General features: G+C 34.6%; 1 long non-coding RNA gene across 1 annotated transcript; it reads right to left on the minus strand.

The window, feature by feature from the left end:
- Positions 1-10,755: 10,755 nt before the first annotated feature.
- LOC123662975 lies at positions 10,756-16,450 on the minus strand. The gene is made up of 2 exons (XR_006744583.1): positions 16,264-16,450; positions 10,756-10,811 (listed from the first exon to the last, which is right to left on the minus strand). It is a non-coding gene; the product is annotated as an uncharacterized LOC123662975 (long non-coding RNA).
- Positions 16,451-26,229: the final 9,779 nt, after the last annotated feature.

Below are 26,229 nucleotides of genomic sequence, written 5' to 3' on the forward strand. Positions count from 1 at the left end.
CCGAAGGAGTAAACTCCAGTCGTGCGTCGGAGTTGACGCACATACTTTTTTTTAAGTATGGCTTTTTTTTGATATTTTGTTGATGGCAACCATGTGTGGAGGAATTATTTAACTAAGACACTAAGCAGTTTTTACATAAAGTACTACTAATAGTGGAAAAGCAATTCTACATTATTTTTCTTTTGTAATTTTTTTTTTTGTGTAATGTTACTAAAAATAACTTCCATAGTTTATAAGTAAATATTGTTACTGACACACTAATATATCTAATATTAATCTGAAATAAACTTTATTATGTGCCCTGGACACTGGAGCGGACTGTAACCTTTCTCGCCTTATTACTAACCACACGAGAGTACTAAAATATATACGGTCGAATTGAGTAACCTCCTCCTTTTTTGAAGTCGGTTAAAAAGAGAGTCACATATTCTACATCAGAGGGGCTTAGGAATTAAATCCTATTCATATTCCCTTGTCTGCCACTCTTGCGAATCTTATTTCGGGTGCGATCGGCCGGTGCTCGAGTCGGATAAATGATAGCTCTGTATCGCGCCGAATGAATACTAAGCTATGTGTTACGGATGTCGACGTACTCGTAGCTACCTGCTAAGCTACCTTACTTTATATAAATGGAATCTGTACATGCGATAGCTCCGTATGACGTCGGACACGGGGCTGCGTTACGGATATCACCGCAAACGCAGCTAACCAGCGAAGCTGCCTTCCTGTGTAGAAACGGACTCTCCATACCTGCTTTACGATCGACTCTATTTAAGCGAGGTAAGCTTGAAAACTTTGATAGCGTGATTGAGAATGACTTGTTTTATATTATATTTATAGCTTAATTTTTTGCCATTTTATTTTTATCAGTATTTTTTTTTACTAACACAATATTTTGCTTACGAAAAAGTTTAAAAATATGCATTATTTTACTTAGTGACTTTAATAAGTCATATTTTTAGATCGACTACCATTAAGAGCCATTGGCAGTCACAGCACTGGCATGGATGTCATCTGACACCAATCAAGTTAACACAATACAGAAGTTAAAAATGAAACTTCAAAACAAAATAAAACAGAATCTTATTTTCTTATATTCATATATTACAGTATTATAAAACATATTTGTAGTTTAAACATTCGTTTATGTTTTAATATTTCCATCACTAGTCGGTAAAGCTAATAAAATTAAAACTAATAGACTAATAGAAAAAAACTCGTCATCCTAAATCACGCAGTTAAAGTTTTCAAGCTACTCTCGGTTATATAGAGTCGACAAGGAAGCAAGTGTAGAGTCCGTGCATACACGTTGAATTGTCTCGACCGCCACTACGGCGAGACGCCAATGGTGTAGGCAGTGTGACTCTTTTGACAACTTTCTTTTAGATTAGGATTGTTCGAAATGAAATGAAATGAAATTTATTAAACAGAATAGGCACAGAAAATATTTTTTACAATTTCAGACATATATATGTTGTAGTTACGTTATAAAATACAAACAAAACAGTATATATGTAAGGAAGCTCTATTGCTAATCTATTTATACATATTTCCTTAATCCTTTTATCATATTAATTTGTTTCTTAAAGAACCTTATTGGTGTCTTTATGACTTTTGGATTCATAGACTTTATATGCTTATTTATTTTGTATATGCTTATTTTAATTATTTACTAATATATCTGTACACTGTATTTTAAACCCCTGCCGCCTAAAGTAGGAAATCCTGTTTATGTTATTATTAAAGATATTTATTATATTTTACATATTACATAATTTACATAGTATATGTACGGATATACTATGTAAATTACGTACGTCGTTAATGGAGAATGGGTGAGTTTTTTTTCACAATACTTTTTTGCAATTTGATTTTCTTTAGGTATTTTTAAGTACAAATTATTTCGCTTACGTAACATTCTTTTTAAAACATCTGGTAGTTCAGTATGTAACCTTGTTTTTTCAGTTATATGGTAAAATAATATGTTAATGGTCATGTCATCGAGTAGGAATATTTGTCTGGTATATATATAGGTTCCTGAAGTAAGATAAACATCGTTTAAACCATTGAACTACTAGTAATAATAACTCAATGGTTTAAACTCAGTTTCAATTCAATAGCCCACGTGTTAATCGTTATTTGGTCCAATAATATTATTAGCCGTTCTTTTTTTATCTATTTCATATAATTTACAACGTAAACTAAAAAATTAAGCATTTTAATTTAATTGCGATCTAAGAAGTAACTTTTGAGTTATATCTAAAAATAATGCGTATTTACTTGAAAATGTTTCTGTCAACTTCCGTTGTATCTTTTTTTAATGGGTGTACCGATTTTGATTATTCTTGTTTATATTATACCTTATAACTTTTTACTGGGTGCACGCACCGAATTTGATTGTATGAATCAAAATGTTATACATGTCACATGGTCACATTTAAATATAATCGAGACATAATAAGTACTTTTGAGTATTCTTTGATAACGCGTATTTCCATGACGGTGCGGGATCGTGCCTGTGGTCATGTTCAATACTTTGTCACGACGCCATCTGTGAAATGTAATAAGTACTTTTTGAGTGGTCTTTGAAGCGTATTTATGAGACGTTGCATACTTTGTCGTAACTCCATCTATCAGATATCCAGTAAAATTACTACGGTGAATATCAATCAAATGATGCTACATGGCCACATCTACTTCAACGTAGTGAACTGTATAATCTACTCGAGTTGTAGTTTATTCTTGATAAACCATTTTGATGTTTTTTGTTTTAATCAAACTTAATGCTTGGTTTGTAGTCCCATTTAAATTTAATCAAAATCTACTGACCACTTTTTAAGTAATACTCAATAACACGTATTTACTTGACTATTTTTTCGTCTACTTTATTTTATTTTATTCATTTTTTTCATCTATAAATTAAAAGCAAGTGTCTGTGTCTGTACTTTAGTAACAAATTATAGAATTAATTGTTTAACAATTGCTGTATAAATGAAATCGTTTTCAAATAAAAATTGAAGACAAGAAATAAGACATATACATATTAATATTATTTATATGTATGTTTATTAAAACAAAAATGTAGCTATACCATTCGGCTGTTACCTATAACACAAGCATTAAGTTGCTTACCTTAGGAAAAGACGACCGTATGTGTTTTTTGTAAATATTATTCAAATCAAATCAAATCAAAAACAGCTTTATTCAAATAGGCTCCAAGAGAAATTTCGAATCGTCATTTTACAAATTAAAACTTTAGAAATAAATTATTATATTTGTATAAGTAAAGCTACCACCGATTCGGAATGTAGTATTAAAACTTAAATACAATAAGCGTGATACTTTTTTAACCGACTTCAAAATTGGAGGAAGTTTCTTAATTCGTCCGTATATATATTTATGCATGATCGGGGATAACTTCGTTGTTTATGAACCAATTTTAATAATTAATTTTTTGTTGGAAAGGAGATATCCCAAGTGCAGTATTATGATAAGGAAACCAGGATCTGATGACGGGATCCCAGAGAAATCGAGGGAAACCCTCGAAAATCGTAGTGACGACTAGTGCGTTTGTTAATTTTCTTTCGTATACTTACGTTGTGATACTTGTCGATGTAATTGAAGACGGTTTTTTTCGTTTGCGAGCAAACACAATTATACTGAAATGTGGATCACCACACTCAAAGAAACACGAAATGTTGAAAGAATTCATGAAATATTTCGATTTTGATTTTAATGATGCACATTACAAATTACTTTTTACAATATTCAAAATAAATTTACAAAACCACAAAAAGAGTCACATTTTCTACATCAGTGGGGTTTAGGAATTTTGTTCCTATAGACCTTTGTTCTTGGACCATTTGTTCTCTTCCACTTAGTCGCTATGGGCCGGGGCTCAAGCCGGGCAAGCGATAGCTTTGTATTCCCCCAAATCCTAAGCTATGCATTATTGATATCGACGAACTCGCAGCTAGCCAGCCGCTAAGCTACCTTCATATGTAAGAACTTCTAGTCAGATATGCGATAGCTCTGTAACCCCCGAAATACTAACATACGAGTTACGGATATCGACGCAGCTACCAGCGAAGCTGCCTTCCTGTGTAGAAACGGACTCTCCATACCTGCTTCACGATCGACTCTATTTAAGCGAGATGAGCTTGAAAACTTTGATAGCGTGATTGAGAATGAGTTGCTTAGTAACTTAATTGTTTGCAATGAAATATTACCTATATATTCAATATTTTCACGTAGTTTTAAGTAATTGTTATTTATCTTACATAAAATAGTTTTTAAAATGTGTTGTAGTTCAGTAGACAGTAGGTTGCTTGTTTTAGTTATTAACTAAAATAATATTCTAATCGCTATGTTGTCGACTATGAACAATTATTTATCTGACGCTAGGTTTTAGAAGTAAAATTAACTCCATTAAACTCAGATCCACTTCATAAAGTATTGTGTGAACCGTTATTTGGTCCCATGATTTTGTTTGTCGTTCTTTTTTGAGCTATTTTGTATAATTTGAAACGAAGCTAAAAAAAGGAAATAATTTCCGAATAAATAAACAATCGTAAATCAACTTCATAATTTTATTATTGTCTGTGATATTTCATTGTGATTTATTTATTTATATTGTGTCTTTACGCTTCAACAAAAAAAAATATTGACCTTCACACAATATTCAAGATAATTTACAAAACAAAGCACGTGTGTTTCTGTACGCATTTCACAAAAAAAAAACACACACACAAAACATACATATACAATAGAGCGTCAAACTTATTATTTTAATTATTTTTTCTTTTTACGCCATGCAGGCACATCTATCATAGCGCTGGCTCTGGTACTTGCGTTCGCGGCTTCGACCACTACTCGTGCCAAACATTTATATAGGCCATCCATTCAGATGTTTGCCCTTGTCTGGGCATTTCTACTTGCGTATTCTTTGTTTCCGGTCTCTGGACACAGACAGCAAATGTTTTATTTGTAACACTCTTGGAGATGTTCTGTTTCTAATAATATTAAACGTGACTTATTCTGTTCCTTATTTTATTGCACACTACAAATTACAACTTTTTACAATATTTAAAACAAAATGCCCAAAGTCAGCTTTTTCATTAAAATCGTTTTACTGCAAGCTAACATGGATAGGGGATCGATATAAATTAGGCATATAATAGATAAAGTACTGTAAGTAAAAATAATTGTGTTTGCTCGCAAACGAAAAAACCGACTTCAATTACATCTACAAGGAATACAACGTAAGTAGACGAAAACAATTAACAAACGACTAATCGTCACTACGATTTTCGAGGGTTTCCCTCGATTTATCTGGGATTCCATCGTCAGATCCGTGTTTCCTTATCACGGTACCACACTTGGGATATCTCCTTTCCAACAAAAAAAATATCAAAATCGGTTCATAAACGACGAACTTATCCCCGAACATACATAAAAAATATATGTAAATATATATATGGTCGAATTGAGTAATCTCCTCCTTTTTGAAGTCGGTTAAAAAGAGAGTCACATATTCTACATCAGGGGGGCTTAGGAATTCAATCCTATTTATATTCCCTTGTCTGCCACTCGTGCGAATCTCATTTCGGGTGCGATCGGCCGGTGCTCGAGTCGGACATATGATAGCTCTGTATCGCGCCGAATGAATACTAAGCTATGTGTTACGGATGTCGGCGTACTCGTAGCTACCTGCTAAGCTACCTTACTTTATATAAATGGAATCTGTACATGCGATAGCTCCGTATGACATCGGACACGGGGCTATGCGTTACGGATATCACCGCAAACGCAGCTAACCAGCGAAGCTGCCTTCCTGTGTAGAAACGGACTCTCCATACCTACCTTACGATCGACTCTATTTAAGCGAGGTGAGCTTGAAAACATTGATAGCGTGATTGAGAATGAATCGTATCTGTGTCAACTAAATTCTTAAGTAAATAATTGAACAGAGTCATCTAACGGCAAAATGTTGTATTAGTTATAGGTTTTTGTGATCATCGACATTGTATAGATGTCATCTGACACCAATCAAGTTAACACAATACAGAAGTTAAAAATAAAACTTCAAAACAAAATAAAACAGAATCTTATTTTCTTATATTCATATATTACAGTATTATAAAACATATTTGTAGTTTAAACATTCGTTTATGTTTTAATATTTCCATCACTAGTCGGTAAAGCTAATAAAATTAAAACTAATAGACTAATAGAAAAAACTCGTCATCCTAAATCACGCAGTTAAAGTTTTCAAGCTACTCTCGGTTATATAGAGTCGACAAGGAAGCAAGTGTAGAGTCCGTGCATACACGTTGAATTGTCTCGACCGCCACTACGGCGAGACGCCAATGGTGTAGGCAGTGTGACTCTTTTGACAACTTTCTTTTAGATTAGGATTGTTCGAAATGAAATGAAATGAAATTTATTAAACAGAATAGGCACAGAAAATATTTTTTACAATGTCAGACATATATATGTTGTAGTTACGTTATAAAATACAAACAAAACAGTATATATATAAGGAAGCTCTATTGCTAATCTATTTATACACATTTCCTTAATCCTTTTATCATATTAATTTGTTTCTTAAAGAACCCTATTGGTGTCTTTTATGACTTTTGGATTCATAGACTTTATATGCTTATTTATTTTGTATATGCTTATTTTAATTATTTACTAATATATCTGTACACTGTATTTTAAACCCCTGCCGCCTAAAGTAGGAAATCCTGTTTATGTTATTATTAAAGATATTTATTATATTTTACATATTACATAATTTACATAGTATATGTACGGACATACTATGTAAATTACGTACGTCGTTAATGGAGAATGGGTGAGTTTTTTTTCACAATACTTTTCTTCAATTTGATTTTCTTTAGGTATTTTTAAGTACAAATTATTTCGCTTACGTAACATTCTTTTTAAAACATCTGGTAGTTCAGTATGTAACCTTGTTTTTTCAGTTATATGGTAAAATAATATGTTGATGGTCATGTCATCGAGTAGGAATATTTGTCTGGTATATATATAGGTTCCTGAAGTAAGATAAACATCGTTTAAACCATTGAACTACTAGTAATAATAACTCAATGGTTTAAACTCAGTTTCAATTCAATAGCCCACGTGTTAATCGTTATTTGGTCTAATAATATTATTAGCCGTTCTTTTTTGATCTATTGCATATAATTTACAACGTAAACTAAAAAATTAAGCATTTTAATTTAATTGCGATCTAAGAAGTAACTTTTGAGTTATATCCAAAAATAATGCGTATTTACTTGAAAATGTTTTCGTCGACTTCCGTTATATCTTTTCTTAATGGGTGTACCGATTTTCATGATTCTTGTTTATATTATACCTTATAACTTTTTACTGGGTGCACCGACTTTGATTGTATGAATCAAAATATTATACATGTCACATGGTCACATTTAAATATAATCGAGATATAATGAGTACTTTTGAGTATTCTTTGATAACGCGTATTTACATGACGGTGCGGGAACGTGCCTGTGTTCATGTTCAATACTTTGTCACGACGCCATCTGTTAAATATAATAAGTACTTTTTGAGTGGTCTTTGAGCTATTTAAGAGACGTTACAAACTTTGTTGTATCGCCATCTATCAGATATCCAATAAAACTACTTCGGTGAGTATCGACTAAATGATGTTACATGGGCACATCTACGTTTCGCTCTGGCGGGTGCATCGTTCCATAGCTTAATTGGCTAGAGCGCCGACACGATCAGTCGGAGACGCGGGTTCGAACCCCGCTGGAGCGGTCAATTTTTGATATGATATTCAAAAATGTTTAGAATTCCTAATGTGGGTAACACAAAAATAAAATCTTAGATATTAAAAATAGCACGGTGTCGTCTCCTGTCAAAGATTTTCATTGTAATATGAAACTTTGAATAGTTACGGGTTTCTGTAAAGAGCTCACTATAGACGGCGCCACGGTTCGCTTAAACCGAATATAAAAATCATCATATCGAAAATTTCGCTCGAGCGGGTGCATCGTTCCATAGCTTAATTGGCTAGAGCGCCGACACGGTCAGTCGGAGACGCGGGTTCGAACCCCGCTGGAGCGGTCAATTTTTGATATGATATTCAAAAATGCTTAGAATTCCTAATGTGGGTAACCCAAAAATAAAATCTTAGATATTAAAAATAGCACGGTGTCGTCTCCTGTCAAAGATTTTCATTGTAATATGAAACTTTGAATAGTTACGGGTTTCTGTAAAGAGCTCACTATAGACGGCGCCACGGTTCGCTTAAACCGAATATAAAAATCATCATATCGAAAATTTCGCTCGAGCGGGTGCATCGTTCCATAGCTTAATTGGCTAGAGCGCCGACACGGTCAGTCGGAGACGCGGGTTCGAACCCCGCTGGAGCGTCCATTTTGATGATTTTTGTTGTAATCAAACTTAATGCTTGATTTGTAGTCCCATTTAAATTTAATCAAGATCTAATGTCCACTTTTAAAGTAATACTCAATAACGCCTATTTACTTGACTATTTTTTCGTCTACTTTATTTTATTTTATTCATTTTTTTCGCCTATAAATTAAAAGCAAGTGTTTACTTATTAACAAATTATAGAATTAATTGCTTAGCAATTGCTGTATGAATGAAGTCGTTTTCAAATAAAAATAAAAGATAAGAAATAATTTTCAGGAAGTTTGACGTTCTCTTGCTTTTGTGTATCGACCATAGAGGACTATCATTTGTGTCCTATATTTTGTCATGTATCTGATTCTGAAATTTGGGAAGGTTAGTAAAATATTGAAGAAGAACATACGCTGGATTTCAAATACACAGGCCGGAGACGGGCAGCAGCGTCTTTGGTGCGACAAAGCTAGCCCTGCCACCAACCCGCCTGCCCAGCATGGTGACTGTGGGCATAACACATTATAAACATTTTAGGCGCGTATATCTTGTGTGGAGGAATTATTTAACTAAGACCCTAAGCAGTTTTTAATTAAAGTACTGCTAATAGTGAAAAAGCAATTGTACAAAAATTATTTATATATAATAAAAATATTTGTATAATGTTACTAAAAATAACTTCCATAGTTTATAAGTAAATATTGTTACTGACACACTAATAAATCTAATGTTAATCTGAAATAAACTTTTTATGTACCCTGGACACTGGAGCCGACTGTAACCCTTCTCGCACTCTACACAAGAGTAGCAAAAGAGAGTCACATATTCTACATCAGGGGGGTTTAGAAATTAAATCCTAATGTAGGTCACATTTTCTACATCAATGGGGGGGGGGGGTTTAAGGAATTAATTCCTAATGTAGGTATTCGTTGCCTTGCTAAGCTACCTTACTTTGCTGAAATAGAATGCGTATATACGATAGCTCTGTATAACGCCGGACACGAGGCTATGCGTTACGGGTATCAACGCAAACGCAGCTAACCAGCGAAGCTGCTTTCCTGTGTAGAAACGGACTCTCCATACCTGCTTCACGATCGACTCTATTTATGTGAGATGAGCTTGAAAACTTTGATAGCGTGATTGAGAATAAATTGTTTTTTAGTTTAATCTCTTGCTATTTTTTTTTTTATTTTACCTTAATAAGTTAAGGGAATTATTTAAAGTATTCACACAGCAGATTGAAAGCAAATAAAATAAAATTACATTATAATTTGAAATAAAAGGCAAATATTAAGTACAACACAAACGGAGTCACATTTTCTGCATCAGACGGATCTAGGACGTTGTTCCTGTTTCCATTCCACTCATGTTATTCTTATTTTATAAAGTATTTATTTAACGCTTTAATGAACATGGATGTAACTTTCATAAAAACTTTTTGTTTGTTTTTCCAAAATACACAATGAGTTAATTTACAAAACAAAGAACATAAAGAATAATTTTAAATAGTTGAGTTATCTTATTCACATCAGTGACAACGAAATGTTTAAATAAATTTTGAACAGAGTCATCTAACTGCAAAATGTTGTAATAGTTATTGGTTTTGTGGTCATCGACATTGCATAGATGTCATCTGACACTAATCAAGTTAACACAATCCAAAAGTTAAAAATAAAACTTCAAAACAAAATAAAACAGAATCTCATTTTCTTATTTGTGTATATTGCAGTATAATGAATCATATTTAAAATTTTAATTTTTGGATATGTTTGAATATATTCATCACTAGTCGGCAAAGCTAATAAAATTAAAACTAATAGAAGTAACACACCCTGAATCGCTTTATCGAAGTTTTCACTCTCTCGTTGGTTATATAGTGTCGATCGGAAACAGAAGCTTGATCTGGCTCTACATAGTAAGGCGTAAATAACTAAGCGCGACGTCACAGCCATAAGGCATTTCACTGATGTAGATGACTTTTGAGAAGTACCATATTTTTTTTCTTACCAGAAAATCGGAGTACAATAAACCAAAATCTCGTTATTTCTCTTTGTATACAGTATATGACCAATTTCGATATATTGTTTTCGCATCGTAAAAGAAAAAATCTATATCTTTTGCATGTAAGATATCAATTAAGTTAGCGTAATTTTGGTCGGTGGACTCACGTCTGCATTTAGGGACATTAAGATAGAATAATTGGTTTTCTTAATGTCAGCTGCAGTAGTGTACCAAGTAACGATTACTAACAAACATAAAAATTTGAACAACAAAAGCACGGGCTTTATAAGCAATTCTACAATTTTTTTCTTTTTTTTTTTTAATAAAAATATTTGTATAATGTTACTAAAGATAAGTTCCATAGTTAATACGTAAATATTGTTACTGACACACTAATATATCTTTATTATGGACACTGGAGCCGACTGTAACCTTTGTCGCATTAGTACTAACTACACGAGAGTACCAAAAGAGAGTCACATTTTCTACATCAGGGGGGGTTTGGAATCAGTTCCTATTGTGTTACCTTACCTGCCACTCGTACAAATCTCATTTCGGGTGCTGTAGGCCGGTGCTCGAGTCGGACATCTGATAGCTCTGTATCGCGCCAAATACTAAGCTATGTGTTACAGATGTCGACTTACTCGTAGCTACCTGCTAAGCTACCTTACTTTGTATAAATGGAATCTGTATATGCGATAGCTCCGTATGAGGCTAGACACGGAGCTATGCGTTACGGATATCACCGCAAACGCAGCTACCAGCGAAGTTTCCTTCCTGTGTTGAAACGGACTCTCCATACATGCTTCACGATCGACTCTATTTAAGCGAGATGAGCTTGAAAACTTTGATAGCGTGATTGAGAATGAATTGTATCTGTGTCAACTATATTCTTAAGTAAATAATCGAACAGAGTCATCTAACGGCCAAATGTTGCAATAGTTATTGGTTTTATGGTCATCGAAATTGTATAGATGTCACCTGACACAAATCAAGTTAACACAATTCAAAAGTTAAAAATAAAACATCAAAACAAAATAAAACAGACTCTTATTTTCTGATTTGTGTATATTTCAGTATTATAAAACATATTTACAATTTCAATTTTTGTATATGTTTTAATATATCCATCACTAGTCAGCAAACACATCCTGAATCGCTTTATCGAAGTTTTCACTCTCTCGTTGGTTATATAGTGTCGATCGGGAACAGAAGCTTGATCTGGCTCTCTTCTACACAGTAAGGCGTAAGTAACTAAGCGCGACGTCACAGCCATAAGGAATTTCATTGATATAGAAAATTTAACTTTTGTAAAGAGAAGTAGCATATATTTATTTTACCAGAAAATCAGAGAAAAAAAATCAAAATGTTGTTTTTTTTCCATTTTGTATAAAGTATATAACTCGTTTCGATATATTGTTGTCGTATTATAATTTTTTACTTATTCGATAACTTAAATACTATGCTATTTAATAATTAAGTAACATGATACAAATGTTTTTCTTTTCTTTTATATATTCTAAAAGATTTTGTGTATTGTCTTTTATCTTGCTAATTAGAGGTAACAAATACATGTATTTTTGTTGTTCAGGTTTTAGACGTTAAAGTTTAAATTTTTAGTTTATTTTTCAGTCAAATTTTACCTAAGATCTATTACCGTAATTAACTAGCAAATTAAAGTAACGTTAAATATGAAAATAAGTATCCATATAAGTATAAACATGAAGCTAGGGACTAAAAGAAAAAACTCGTGATCCCACATCACGCAGTTGAAGTTCTCAAGCTACTCTAGCTTATATAGAGTCGACAAGGAAGCAAGTGTAGAGTCCGTGCATACACGTTGAATTGTGTCGACCGCTGCTACGGCGAGACGCCAATCGTGTAGGCAGTGTGACTCCTTTTGATAAATTTCTGTTAAATTTGGATTGTTTATGTTATTATTAAAGATTTAAAGAGATTTATTATATTTTACATAATATATGTAGATATGCACTACATGGAATGGATAACTTTTTTTTTTACTATATACTAAGCGCGACTATATACTTTTTAAAATATCTGGTAGTTCAGTATGTAACTTGTTTTTTCAGTTATGTGGTAAAATAATATGTTGATGGTCATGTCATCGAGTAGGAATATTTGTCTGACGCTATGTTCCTGAGGTAAGATAAACATCGTTTAAGGTCAACTAGCTGTGCCCGCGGCGTCGCCCGCATTTAAATCAGTGAGTCACAAAGTTTTCCCGGCAAACTTGCCACGATGTCCTTAGATGGCGAAGTGGCTTCTTCCGGACCTAGACAGATAAAATATCATAAATAACGGTTCGTTATTAAACAGGTTTGTTATTTTTGTTGGCGTCCTGTCGTGTTGTCGTGTTGGCGTGTTGGCGTGTTGGCGTGTTGGCGTGTTGGCGTGTTGGCGTGTTGGCGTGTTGGCGTGTTGGCGTATTGGCGTGTTGGACTGTTGGCGTGTTGGCGGGTTGGCGTATTGGCGTATTGGCGTGTTGGACTGTTGGCGTGATGGCGTGTTGGCGTATTGGCGTATTGGCGTGTTGGCGTGTTGGCGTATTGGCGTGTTGGCGTGTTGGCGTGTTGGCGTGTTGGCGTGTTGGCGTGTTGGCGTGTTGGCCCATTGGCGTATTGGCGTGTTGGCGTGTTGGCGTATTGGCGTGTTGGCGTGTTGGCGTGTTGGCGTATTGGCGTATTGGCGTATTGGCGTGTTGGACTGTTGGCGTGTTGGCGTATTGGCGTGTTGGACTGTTGGCATGTTGGCGTGTTGGCGTATTGGCGTGTTGGCGTGTTGGCGTATTGGCGTGTTGGCATGTTGGCGTGTTGGACTGTTGGCGTTTTGGCGTGTTGGCGTGTTGGCGTGTTGGCGTGTTGGCGTATTGGCGTGTTGGCGTGTTGGCGTGTTGGCGTGTTGGAATGTTGGCGTGTTGGCGTGTTGGCGTGTTGGCGTGTTGGCGCATTGGCGTATTGGCGTGTTGGCGTGTTGGCGTATTGGCGTGTTGGCGTCTTATTTTCAGGCTGCAGTATAAATAACCTAGCAGGCGAACTTATAGCTGCTGTATATGTTTCATACAAACTATTAACCCCAATCAAACGCCCTTAGCAGTGGAATATCAAAAAATCCGTTCTTAGCGGACGTTTACTAACTATAATCTACCTCCTTGCTAAATTTCATCTTTGCCCATCCTGGATGGATGCACCATCCAGCGGTTTTTGAGTTCTCGTGATGAGTGAGTGACCTTTCTCTTTTATATATATAGATTACGATGCATTATTTGGACTCCTTTTCACCATCTATAGAGCATACATTTTAAATTTCGTCTCTTACTTTAAAAACATAGGCCTTTCATACAAACTTCCGACCCCCGTTTTATCTTTTACGTCCTATACAAAACCTACTTGCCAAATTTCAAGTATGTAGGTGCTATAGTTTCGGAGATTTCGTGATGAGTGAGTCAACCTACCATCTCCCGTTTTAACCCCAAAAGGGAGTTGGTTTCTAAAGATACATTATTTGGACATCTTCTCACCATCTATAGACCATACATTTTAAATTTCAAATATCTTACTTCAAAAACATAGGACTTTCATACAAACTTCCAACCCCTGTTTTATCCCTTTAGGTGTCGAGTTTCGTAAAATCCGTTCTCAGCGGATGTTTACGCCCTATAAGGAACCTACCTGCCAAATTTCAAGTTTATAGTTGTTATATTTTCGGAGATTTCGTGATAAATGAGTCAACCTACCATACCCCGTTTTAACCCTAAAAGGGAGTTGATTTTTTTAAGATACATTATTTAGACACCTTCTCACCATCTACTTCAAAAACATAGGATTGTCATACAAACTTCCAACCCCCGTTTCACCCCCTTAGGGGTTGAGTTTCGTAAAATCCATTCTTAGCGGATGTCTACGTCCTATAAGGAGCCTACCTGCCAAATTTTAAGTTTGTAGGTGTTATAGTTTTGGAGATTTCGTGATGAGCGACCTTTCGCGTTTATATATATTATAGATTTCACTTCAATATGCAGTGTTAATCGTTATGCCGTATGTGTATAATGTTTTTATGCCGTGTGGTGACAGCCGAGTAAAATAGCTTCACCTCCTTTCTTTCCGTGGGGGTCGTAAAAGGCGACTGAGGGACAAACCTGGCTCAAAATCATCAGGGTCCTGGAGAAGGAAAACTTCATTTGAAACCCAGAATGGGGTCTCCGTCAAGCATTTGTGCCATAGCTCTAAAATGCGAAAGACTCCTGCAGCCGAACTGGCTCCACACGTATCGACTCGTCATTCCTGTTGGCCTAGCCAGTGAGGTCGAGAGGGTGGCGCAGAGCTTAGGCAACTCTGCGTGTTCCTGAAGAGTATCCTAGGCAACACAGTGTCTTTCTGACACTGGCTTAATCATCTGCAATAGACGGATTAAGGGCAATGATGTTTTACCGATTTTGATGATTCTTGTTTCAGTCAAAAGCTGACATTTGCCCTGTGGTTTCATTTATATAAGGTAGAGATTGACAAGTACTTTTTGAGTTGTATCTAATAATGCGTATTTACTTGACCGTTTTTTCGTCACCCTACGTTTTATTATATCTTATAACTTTGTACTGGGTGCACTGACTTTGATGTTTGTTGTATGAATCAAGAGGTTATACGTGTCACGTGGTTACATTTAGATATATCCGAGATATAATGAGTACTTTTGAGTAATCTTTAATAACGCGTATTTTGCACCGACTTTGACTGTATGAATCAAAATGTTATACATGTCACATGATCACATTTAATTATAATCGAGATATAATAAGTACTTTTGTAATTTAATTGAATTATGATAATATTAAATAATTGACACCCGGTTCCAGAATTACTCTTGAAATTCACTTCCTTTAAAGTCAGTTACACTTCATTAGCCAGTCTTGGAACCGTCATTTGGATCCAAGACTTTATTAGCCGTTCTTTTTCGAGCTATTTTACACAATTTGCACATAAGCTCAAAAATTAAGACATTTGATAAACGATTTGATGAACACGGATATAGTCAATTGAGTTCTTATACACCAGTGAGATTCTATTGTGATACATACATATCTTCGCTTTAATAAAAAAAAATGTAACCTTCACAAAAAACTAGTTAATTCACAAACAATGAACAGCAAAGGATAGTTCTAAATTGTCGACTTTCAAGAAACGAAAATACATACACAAACAATAGCGTGACAAACTTATTGTCTCTAGTATTGTTTGCTATTGTTTAAATTCACATGGTTATTTTTGGTTCGACATTATCTACAAACCGCTTGATAAACAAGACATTCGTAGTATAGTTTTAGTAATACACCTTACTCCTTAAAAATCGAGTTGCATTTAAGGCCCCCGGTATGAAAAATATAAGGAGTAACGCCACGTTTCTCGTAACGCCATCGATGGCGTATGATAAATGGCGTAACGACGTTTTCTAATATAGCGCTAGCTATCGGAATCTCATAGGGTTCCAGTAGATGGTGTTATGTGATTCGTTCCGATAGGGAATTAAACTTTTTTTCAGACTAGAAAACTTTTTGTGCCTATTTCGAGATTCGATCCGAAGGAGTAAACTCCAGTCGTGCGTCGGAGTTGACGCACATACTTTTTTTAAGTATGGCTTTTTTTTGATATTTTGTTGATGGCAATCATGTGTGGAGGAATTATTTAACTAAGACACTAAGCAGTTTTTACATAAAGTACTACTAATAGTGGAAAAGCAATTCTACATTATTTTTCTTTTGTAATTTTTTTTTGTGTAATGTTACTAAAAATAACTTCCATAGTTTATAAGTAAATATTGTTACTGACACACTAATATATCTAATGTTAATTTGAAATAAACTTTATTATGTGCCCTGGACACTGGAGCCGACTGTAACCTTTCTCGCCTTATTACTAACTACACGAGAGTACCAAAATATATACGGTCGAATTGAGTAACCTCCTCCTTTTTTGAAGTCGGTTAAAAAGAGAGTCACATATTCTACATCAGAGGGGCTTAGGAATTAAATCTTATTCATATTCCCTTTGTCTGCCACTCTTGCGAATCTTATTTCGGGTGCGATCGGCCGGTGCTCGAGTCGGACATATGATAGCTCTGTATCGCGCCGAATGAATACTAAGCTATGTGTTACGGCTGTCGACGTACTCGTAGCTACCTGCTAAGCTACCTTACTTTATATAAATGGAATCTGTACATGCGATAGCTCCGTATGACGTCGGACACGGGGCTGCGTTACGGATATCACCGCAAACGCAGCTAACCAGCGGAGCTGCCTTCCTGTGTATGCCTTTCGTATATTACAGCATTATAAAACATATTTGCACTTTAAACATTCGTTTATGTTTTAATATTTCCATCACTAGTCGTCAAAGCTAATAAAATTATAATTGTGTTTGCTCACAAACGAAAAAAAAAACCGACTTCAATTTCATCGACGAGTAATATACAACGTAGATCGACGAAAAAATAGTCGAGTAACTACGCGTTATCAAAGATTACTCAAAAAGTAGTTATCAGAGCTCGATAAAATTTATATGTGACCACATGATAAACATCAGCTTTCGATAAAATTAAAAATTATCAAAATCGGTACACCCAGTAAAAAGTTATTGCAGATTTTCGAGAGTTTCCCTCGATTTCTCTGGGATTCCATCATCAGATCCTGGTTTCCTTATCATGATACCAAACTAGGGACATCCCCTTTCCAACAAAAAAGTAATTATGAAAATCGGTACATCCAGTAGAAAGTTATGCGGTATAATACAACGTAGGTCGACGAAAAAAGCGTCAAGTAAAAATGCATTATTCGATATAACTCGAAAAGTAGTTGTTAGATCTCAAATAAATTTAAATGGGACCAATTGACACACACCACCATTCGATTAAAAAAAATTGTTGAAATCGGTCCACCCGATCAAAAGTTCTGATGTAACATACATTAAAAAAAATACAGTCGAATTGAGAACCTCCTCCTTTTTTGGAAGTCGGTTAAAAACTAATAGACTAATAGAAAATACTCTCGCTTATATAGAGTCGACAAGGAAGCAAGTATAGAGTCCGTGCATACACGTTGAATTGTCTCGACCGCCACTACGGCGAGACGCCAATGGTGTAGGCAGTGTGACTCTTTTGACAACTTTCTTTTAGATTAGGATTGTTCGAAATGAAATGAAATGAAATTTATTAAACAGAATAGGCACAGAAAATATTTTTTACAATTTCAGACATTATATGTGTTGTAGTTACGTTATAAAATACAAACAAAACAGTATATATTATATAAGTGCTCACTTATACTATAAAGAACCCTATTGGTGTCTTTTATGACTCTTGGCTTCAAAGACTTTATATGCTTATTTTAATTATTTAACAATATATCTGTACACTGTATTTTAAACCCCTGACGCCTAAGGTAGGAAAGCCCTGTTTATGTTATTATTAAAGAGATTTATTATATTTTACATATTAAATAATTTACATAGTATATGTACACTAAATGGAGAATGAATGAGTTTTTTTTTCACTATACTTTTTTGCATTTTGTTTTTCTTTAGGTATTTTTAAGTACAAATTATTTTACAAATTATTTTGCTTACGTAACACACTTTTTAAAATATCTGGTAGTTCAGTATGTAAGCTTGTTTTTCAGTTATCTGTTACAGTAATATGTTGATGGTCATGTAATCGAGTAGGAATATTTGTCTGACGCTCGGTTCCTGAAGTAAGATAAGCATCGTTTAAACTCAGTTTCACTTCAATAGCCAAAGTGTTAAGCGTTATTTGGTCTAATAATATTATTAGCCGTTATTTTTTGATCTATTTCATATAATTTACAGCGTAAAGTAAAAAATTACGCATTTTAATTTAATTGCGATCTAAGAAGTAACTTTTGAGTTATATCTAATAATAATGCGTATTTACTTGAAAATGTTTCCGTCGACTTCGGTTGTATCTTTTTTTAATGGGTGTACCGATTTTGATGATTCTTGTTTATATTATACCTCATAACTTTTTACTGGGTGCACGCACCGACTTTGATTGTATGAATCAAAATGTTATACATGTCACATGGTGACATTTAAATATAATTGAGATATAATAAGTACTTTTGAGTATTCTTTGATAACGCGTATTTACATGATGGTGCGGGAACGTGCCTGTGGTCATGTTCAATACTTTGTCAAGACGCCATCTGTTAAATATAATAAGTAAAAATAATAATAATAATAATAAATACTCTTTATTGTACACTACAAATAAATGTTACACGTAGTACGTTTTGAGTGGTCTTTGAAGCGTATTTAAGAGACGTTGCATACTTTGTCGTAACTCCATCTATCAGATATCCAGTAAAATTACTACGGTGAATATCGACCAAATGATGTTACATGGCCACATCTACTATAACTTAGTGTACAATACTTAAAGTAACGTTAAATATGAAAATAAGTATCCATATAAATATACACATGAAGCTAGGGATTAATGGAAAAAACTCGTCATTCTAAATCACGCAGTTGAAGTTCTCAAGCTACTCTCATTTATATAGAGTCGATAAGGAAGCAAGTGTAGAGTCCGTGCATACATGTTGAATTGTGTCGACCGCCGCTACGGCGAGACGCCAAATGTGTAGGCAGTGTGACTCCTTTTGATAACTTTCTGTTAGATTAGGATTGTCTATGATATTATTATAGAGATTTATTATAATTTAAAATTATAATGAAATAGAAAAAAAGCTTATTCTTGTTACGTGGTTATATTTAAATATAATCGAGATATAATTAGTAGTTTTGAGTAATGTTTGATAACGCGTATTTACATGGCGATGCGGGAACGTACCTGTAGTCAAATTAAAAATAATAAAAAATAATCTTTATTGTACACCACAAAATAAGTTACATAAAAAGTTATATATTCAAAGATAATTGAAAGCGACGCGTATTTAATTTTATGAGACGCTGCATACTTTGTCGCTACGAAATCTATCAGATACCCAGTAAGACTACTTCGGTGAGTATCGATCAAATGATGTTGCATGACTGTTATAACGTAGTGAGCTGTATTATCCACTAGAGTAGCAGTTTATTCATTATAAATCATTTTGATGAATCTTGTTTTAATCAAACTTATTGCTTGTGTTGTAGTCCCATTTAAATTTGATCAAGATCTGATGACCACTTTTAAGTAATCTTTTTTCGTCTACTTTATTTTATTTTATTTATTTATTTATAAATATATAACACGGTTCCTGAATATGGTAATACGGTTCCTGAATTATTTATTTATTTGTACAAAAATCCACAGCTACATTTTATGTTTCTTAAAGCAATACAGAACATCCAAACAAAAGCCAATTTCGGATTTTACATTATTTAAGTTACACATTTAAGGTAGACAAAGTTGTGTTGAGGTAGTAAAACACAGTTACAATAAAAATGACAAATATATAAAACTAGCTGTGCCCGCGGCTTCGCCCGCGTTGAAATTAGTGTGTCACAAAGTTTTGCCAGCAAACTTCCAGTGAAACTCTCATCAAAATCGGCTTAGCCGTTCCGTAAACCTTCCTCTTGCCAATAGTGGAGCCCTCTCTACAATGGTGAAACCGCATGAAAATCCATTCAGTAAATTTTGAGCGAATCGATCACATACACTTTTGGGGACTCGTGGTTATGAAGATATGTATTATTACTATTAAGATGTTTAACGCAAATTATTTTTTTATTTCAGTCACTTGAAATGCTTATCAAACTGACTAACTTTTTAAAAGGCACAACTTAGTATATTTTAATAGTTATTTTTATAAAACCTCTCTATACACCACATTTTTGGTTTTATTTCCAGGCTGTATATGTTTCATACAAACTATCAACCCCAATTAAACCCCCTTAGCGATGGAATATCGTAAAATCCGTTCTTAGCGGACGTCTGCTAACTATAATCTACATCCCTGCCAAACTTTATCTTTGTCCAACCTGGATGGATAGACCATCCAGCGGTTTTTGAGTTCTCGTGATGAGTGATCCCTTCACTTCTATATATATATAGATTTCGATGCATTATTTGGACACCTCCTCACCATCTATAGAGCATATATTTTAAATTTCAAGTCTCTTACTTCAAAAACATAAGACTTTCATACAAACTTCCGACCCCCATTTTATCCCCTTAGGGGTCGAGTTTCGTAAAATCCGTTCCTAGCGGATGTCTACGCCCTATAAGGAACCTACCTGCCGAATTTAAGTTTGTAGCTGTTATAGTTTCAGAGATTTCGTGGTGATTGAGTCAACCTACCATCCCCCGTTTTAACCCCAAAAGGGAGTTGATTTCTAAAGATACATTATTTGGTCACCTTTCTACCATCTATAGAGTATACATTTTAAATTTCAAGTCTCTTACTTCAAAAACATAGGAATTTCATACAAACTTCCAACGCCCGTTTTACCCCCTTAGGGGTCGAATTTCGTAAAACCCATTCTCAGCGAATGTTTACGCCCTAAAAGGAGCATATCTGCCAAATTTCAAGTTTGTAGCTGTTATAGTTTCGGAGGTTTCGTGATGAGTGAGTCAACCTACCATCCCCCGTTTTAACCCCAAAAGGGAGTTGATTTCCAAAGATAAATTATTTGGACATCTTTTCACCATCTATAGAGCATACATTTTAAATTTCGTCTCTTACTTTAAAAACATAGGCCTTTCATACAAACTTCCGACCCCCGTTTTATCCTCTTAGGTGTCGAGTTTCGTAAAATTCGTTCTTAGCCGGATGTTTACGTCCTATAAAAAACCTACTAGCCAAATTCCAAGTTTGTAGGTGTTATAGTTTCGGAGATTTCGTGATGAGTGAGTAAACCTACCATCCCCCGTTTTAACCCCAAAAGGGAGTTGATTTCTAAAGATACATTATTTGAACACTTTCTCACCATCTATAGAGCATACATTTCAAATTTCAAGTCTCTTACTTCAAAAACATAGGATTTTCATACAAACTTCCAACCCCCGTTTTACCCCTTTAAGGGCCGAGTTTTGTAAAATCAGTTCTTAGTAGATGTCTACGCCTTATAAGGAACCTACCTGTCAAATGTCAAATATATTGCTCTTATAGTTTCGGAGATTTCGTGATGAATGAGTCAATCTACCATCCCCCGTTTTAACCCCAAAAGAGAGTTTATTTCTAAAGATACATTATTTGGATACTTCCTCACTATCTATAGAGTATACATTTTAAATTTCAAGTTAAAGGACACAAAAACATAGGACTTTCATGCAAACGTCCAACCCCCGTTTTACCCCCTTAGGGGTCGAGTTTCGTAAAATTCGTTCTTAACGGATGTTTACGACCTATAAGGAGCCTACCTGCTAAATGACAAATTTGTAGCTCTTATAGTTTCGGAGATATCGTGATGAGTGAGTCAACCTACCATCCCCCGTTTTAACCCCAAAAGGGAGTTGATTTCTAAAGATATATTATTTGAACGCCTCCTCACCATCTATAGAGTATACATTTTAAATTTCAAGTCTCTTAACTTCAAAAACATAGGACTTTCGTACAAACTTTCAACCCCCGTTTTACCCCCTTAGGGGTCGATTTTCGTAAAATCCGTTCTTAGCGGATGTCTACGTCTTATAAGGAGCCTGCCTGCCAAATTTCAAGTTTGTAGGTGTTATAGTTTCGGAGATTTCGTGATGAATGACCTTTCGCGTTTATATATATTATAGATGTAAAATATCCATGGTCAATAATGTGTTTTGTGAGTGTGTATACCTGTGTATTTGTATGTAAGTGGATGTGGGTATGGATAAGTGACTGTGTAGATTATTCATTCGTGCTAGCAAGCCTACAGCTCTTTTAAAGGAAATTCTAGATGTGGAAAAAAGGTCAATCTCAGAAAACAACTTGTTATACTGTCGTGGCAGTCGACATCTTATTGAATTCCTGCTATAGTTTGAGCCACAAAGGGGAACATGAAAGAGATTCGTGTGCCTGGTACGTCTGCTAGGAATATAAAACTGTAACATATCTGATGTTAACTGAATGCAATTAATAGAATTAGAACAGATGTCATGTAATAATATCATATCTGCTACGTTACGGCGATCTTCCAAGGTGTTAATTTTATAATGAGCACACGAGGTATCATATTTCAAATCCCTATGTCCAGTGCAAAAATTTAAATGTTGAACAAATTTACGTTGAATTTTTTCCAAAACCTGAACATATTACACACTGGGGATTCCATACGGAAGACTAATAATCCGGGAGACTTCGAACATAGCAAAAATAAAGCAATTTTATTGTATTTATGTTATTAAATTCTTTCGAGACCCGCATCACAAATCCCAGGGGTTTATAGCTTTTATCTCGTATGCAGTCTATTTGTGCAGAGAAAGTCATTTTTTGATCCAACGTGACGCCCAGGTCAACAACAGAAGAAACCTTCTTGACTGTAGCAGCTTCAAATTTGTAGGTACCACAATAGTCGGTTCTATTGCGTGAAAAAGTAATGTGAGTACATTTACTTGCATTTATAGCTGTACGGTTTTCCCTACAATATTTGCTTAGTCTATATAAATTATCTTGAAGTAAGAAGCAGTCTTCGATTGACTGTATTCTCTTGTAAAATTTGGCGTCATCGGCGTATAAAATAAATTTAGAGTTCTGGATACAATTGCTTTAATCATATATGTATATAGAGTACAACAAATGCCCAAGTAACGATCCCTGAGGAACCCTGGAATCAATCGTAATATAATTAGATTTGCTACTGCCAACGACAACTGCTTGAGATCGATTGGTAATATAAGATTTGAACCACCGATGCAAGTCTCCACAAATACCTAAAGAAAATAGCTTCTGAAGAAGTATGACATAATCCACGCGATCGAAGGCCTTTTCAAAGTCTGTATAAATTACATCATCCTGAAAGCGATCACTCATACTTTGTAATATTTCATTTGTGAAGACCGATAGATTGGTGAAAGTAGAACAACCCTCAGTGAACCCGTGCTGTTCCTGTGGAATATCTGTTAAAAAAAATAGGATAAAAAGCTCTGTAAACAATTTTTTCTTGAACTTTAATAAACGTATTCAGGATCGAAATTGGTCTATAATTTTCAATTTTAGTTTTTAACCCTTTTTGTGTATTGGTACAATGTAAGCTTGTTTCCAAATAGACGGACCTATACATTCCTTAAAAGATTTGTTATAAAGTATACTTAATGGGTAGGCAAGAATATCTGCACATTTCACAATAAAAGATGGTGGAATTTTATCAGGACCTGCCCCTTTTGTTACATCTAAGGCCGATAAATATTTGTATACAGTAATGTCAGTTAACGTATTTATTGATTTTGAATAAGTATAGGAAGGAAACTCGTACTTTTGTAACGGTTTTTGAAACATTTTTTTCGAAAACTTACTAAAAGCCAGACTATATCTGCACGTTTAGAAGGTTTTTATTCTCGTAAAACATGATTTTCGGATGGTTACTTTTAGTTTTTCGTTTACTTTTTACATAATTAAAACCATATTTAGGGTTCTGTCTAATTAAGTTTTCAGATATAAACCCCCACCTTTTCTACCGTCCCCACGGTCATGACGATGTGTGTCATTTTGTGAATCCGAGAGTTCAGAGTCGAGTATTCCCTATTATTAATTCTTAAAATTTACTTCCTTTAAACTCGGCTACACTTCATTAAAAAACTATCGCTATTTCAAAAAAACTACTTAATTTACAAAACAATGAACACCAAAGGATAGTTCTAAATCGTCGAGTTTCAAGAAACGAAAATACATACACAAACAATAGCGTGTCAAACTTATTGTCTCTAGTATTGTTTGCTTTTTCGCCGAGCTAATAAAATAAAATAGAATAGAAACAATACATCTTAAAAAAGATTTTAATTCACATGGTCATTTTTATCATAAAAGTAATTAAAAACGGGATATTTACTATGTTTTTTATTTCATTTTGCGGAGCTCGATAGTTCGACATTATCTACAACCCGTTTGGTGAACAAGACGTTCGTAGTATAAGTTTTAGTAATACATCTTACTCGTTAAAAATCGAGTTTTATATAGCGCCCACGGTATGAAAAATATGACGAGTAACGCCACGTATCTCGTAGCGCCATCGATAGCGTATGATAAAGGGCGTAACGACGTTTTCTAATAGCGCTAGCTATCGGAATCTCATAGGGTTCCAGTAGATGGCGTTGTGTGATTCGTTTTTTGATAGGGAATTAAACTTTTTTTCAGACTAGAAAACTATTTTGTGCCTAACCTGTAACCTTTGTCACGTTATTACTAACTACAGGAGAGTACTAAAAGAGAGTCACATTTTCTACATCAGTGGGGTTTAGGAATCAGTTCCTGTTGGGTTACCTTACCTGCCACTCGTACGAATCTCATTTCGGGTGCTGTGGGCCGGGCTCGAGCCGGACATATGATAGCTCTGTATCGCGCCGAATGAATACTAAGCTATGTGTTACGGATGTCGACGTACTCGTAGCTACCTTCTAAGAGCTACCTTACTTTGTAGAAATAGAATCTGTATACGCGATAGCTCCGTATGACGCTGGATACGAGGCTATGCGTTACGGATATCACCGCAAACGCAGTTACCAGCGAAGTTGCCTTCCTGTGTAGAAACGGACTCTCCATACCTGCTTTACGATCGACTCTATTTAAGCGAGATGAGCTTGAAAACTTTCATAGCGTGATTGAGAATGAATTGTATCTGTGTCAACTATATTCTTAAGTAAATAATCGAACAGAGTCATCGAACGGCCAAATGTTGTAATAGTTATTGGTTTTATGGTCATCGAAATTGTATAGATGTCACCTGACACCAATCAAGTTAACACAATTCAAAAGTTAAAAATAAAACTTCAAAACAAAATAAAACAGACTTTTTTTTCTGATTTGTGTATATTTCAGTATTATAAAACATATTTACAATTTCAATTTTTGTATATGTTTTAATATATCCATCACTAGTCAGCAAACACACCCTGAATCGCTTTATCGAAGTTTTCACTCTCTCGTTGGTTAAATAGTGTTGATCGGGAACAGAAGCTTGATCTGGCTCTACACAGGAAGGCGTGAATAACTAAGCGCGACGTCACAGCCATAAGGAATTTCACTGATATAGAAAATTTAACTTTTGTAAAGAGAAGTAGCATATATTTATTTTACCAGAAAATCAGAGAAAAAAAATCAAAATCTTGTTTTTTTTCCATTTTGTATAAAGTATATAACTCATTTCGATAAATTGTTGTCGTATTATAATTTTTTACTTATTCGATAACTTAAATACTATGCTATTTAATAATTAAGTAACATGATGAAAATATTTTTCTTTTGTTTTAAATATTCTAAAATATTTTATGTATTGTCTTTTATCTTGCTAATTAGAGGTAATAAATACATGTCTTTTTGTTGTTCAGATTTTAGACGTTAAAGCTTAAATTTTTAGTTTATTTTTCAGTGAAATTTTACCTAAGATCTATTACCGTAATAAACTAGCAAATTAAAGTAACGTTAAATATGAAAATAAGTATCCATATAAGTATAGACATGAAGCTAGGGATTAATAGAAAAAACTCGTCATCCTAAATCACGCAGTTGAAGTTCTCAAGCTACTCTCGCTTATATAGAGTCGACAAGGAAGCAAGTGTAGAGTCCGTGCATACACGTTGAATTGTGTCGACCGCCGCTACGGCGAGACGCCAATTGTGTAGGCAGTGTGACTCCTTTTGATAACTTTCTGTTAGATT

The sequence above is a fragment of the Melitaea cinxia genome, chromosome 19, assembly GCF_905220565.1.
Source record: "Melitaea cinxia chromosome 19, ilMelCinx1.1, whole genome shotgun sequence".
Lineage (NCBI taxonomy): Eukaryota > Metazoa > Arthropoda > Insecta > Lepidoptera > Nymphalidae > Melitaea > Melitaea cinxia.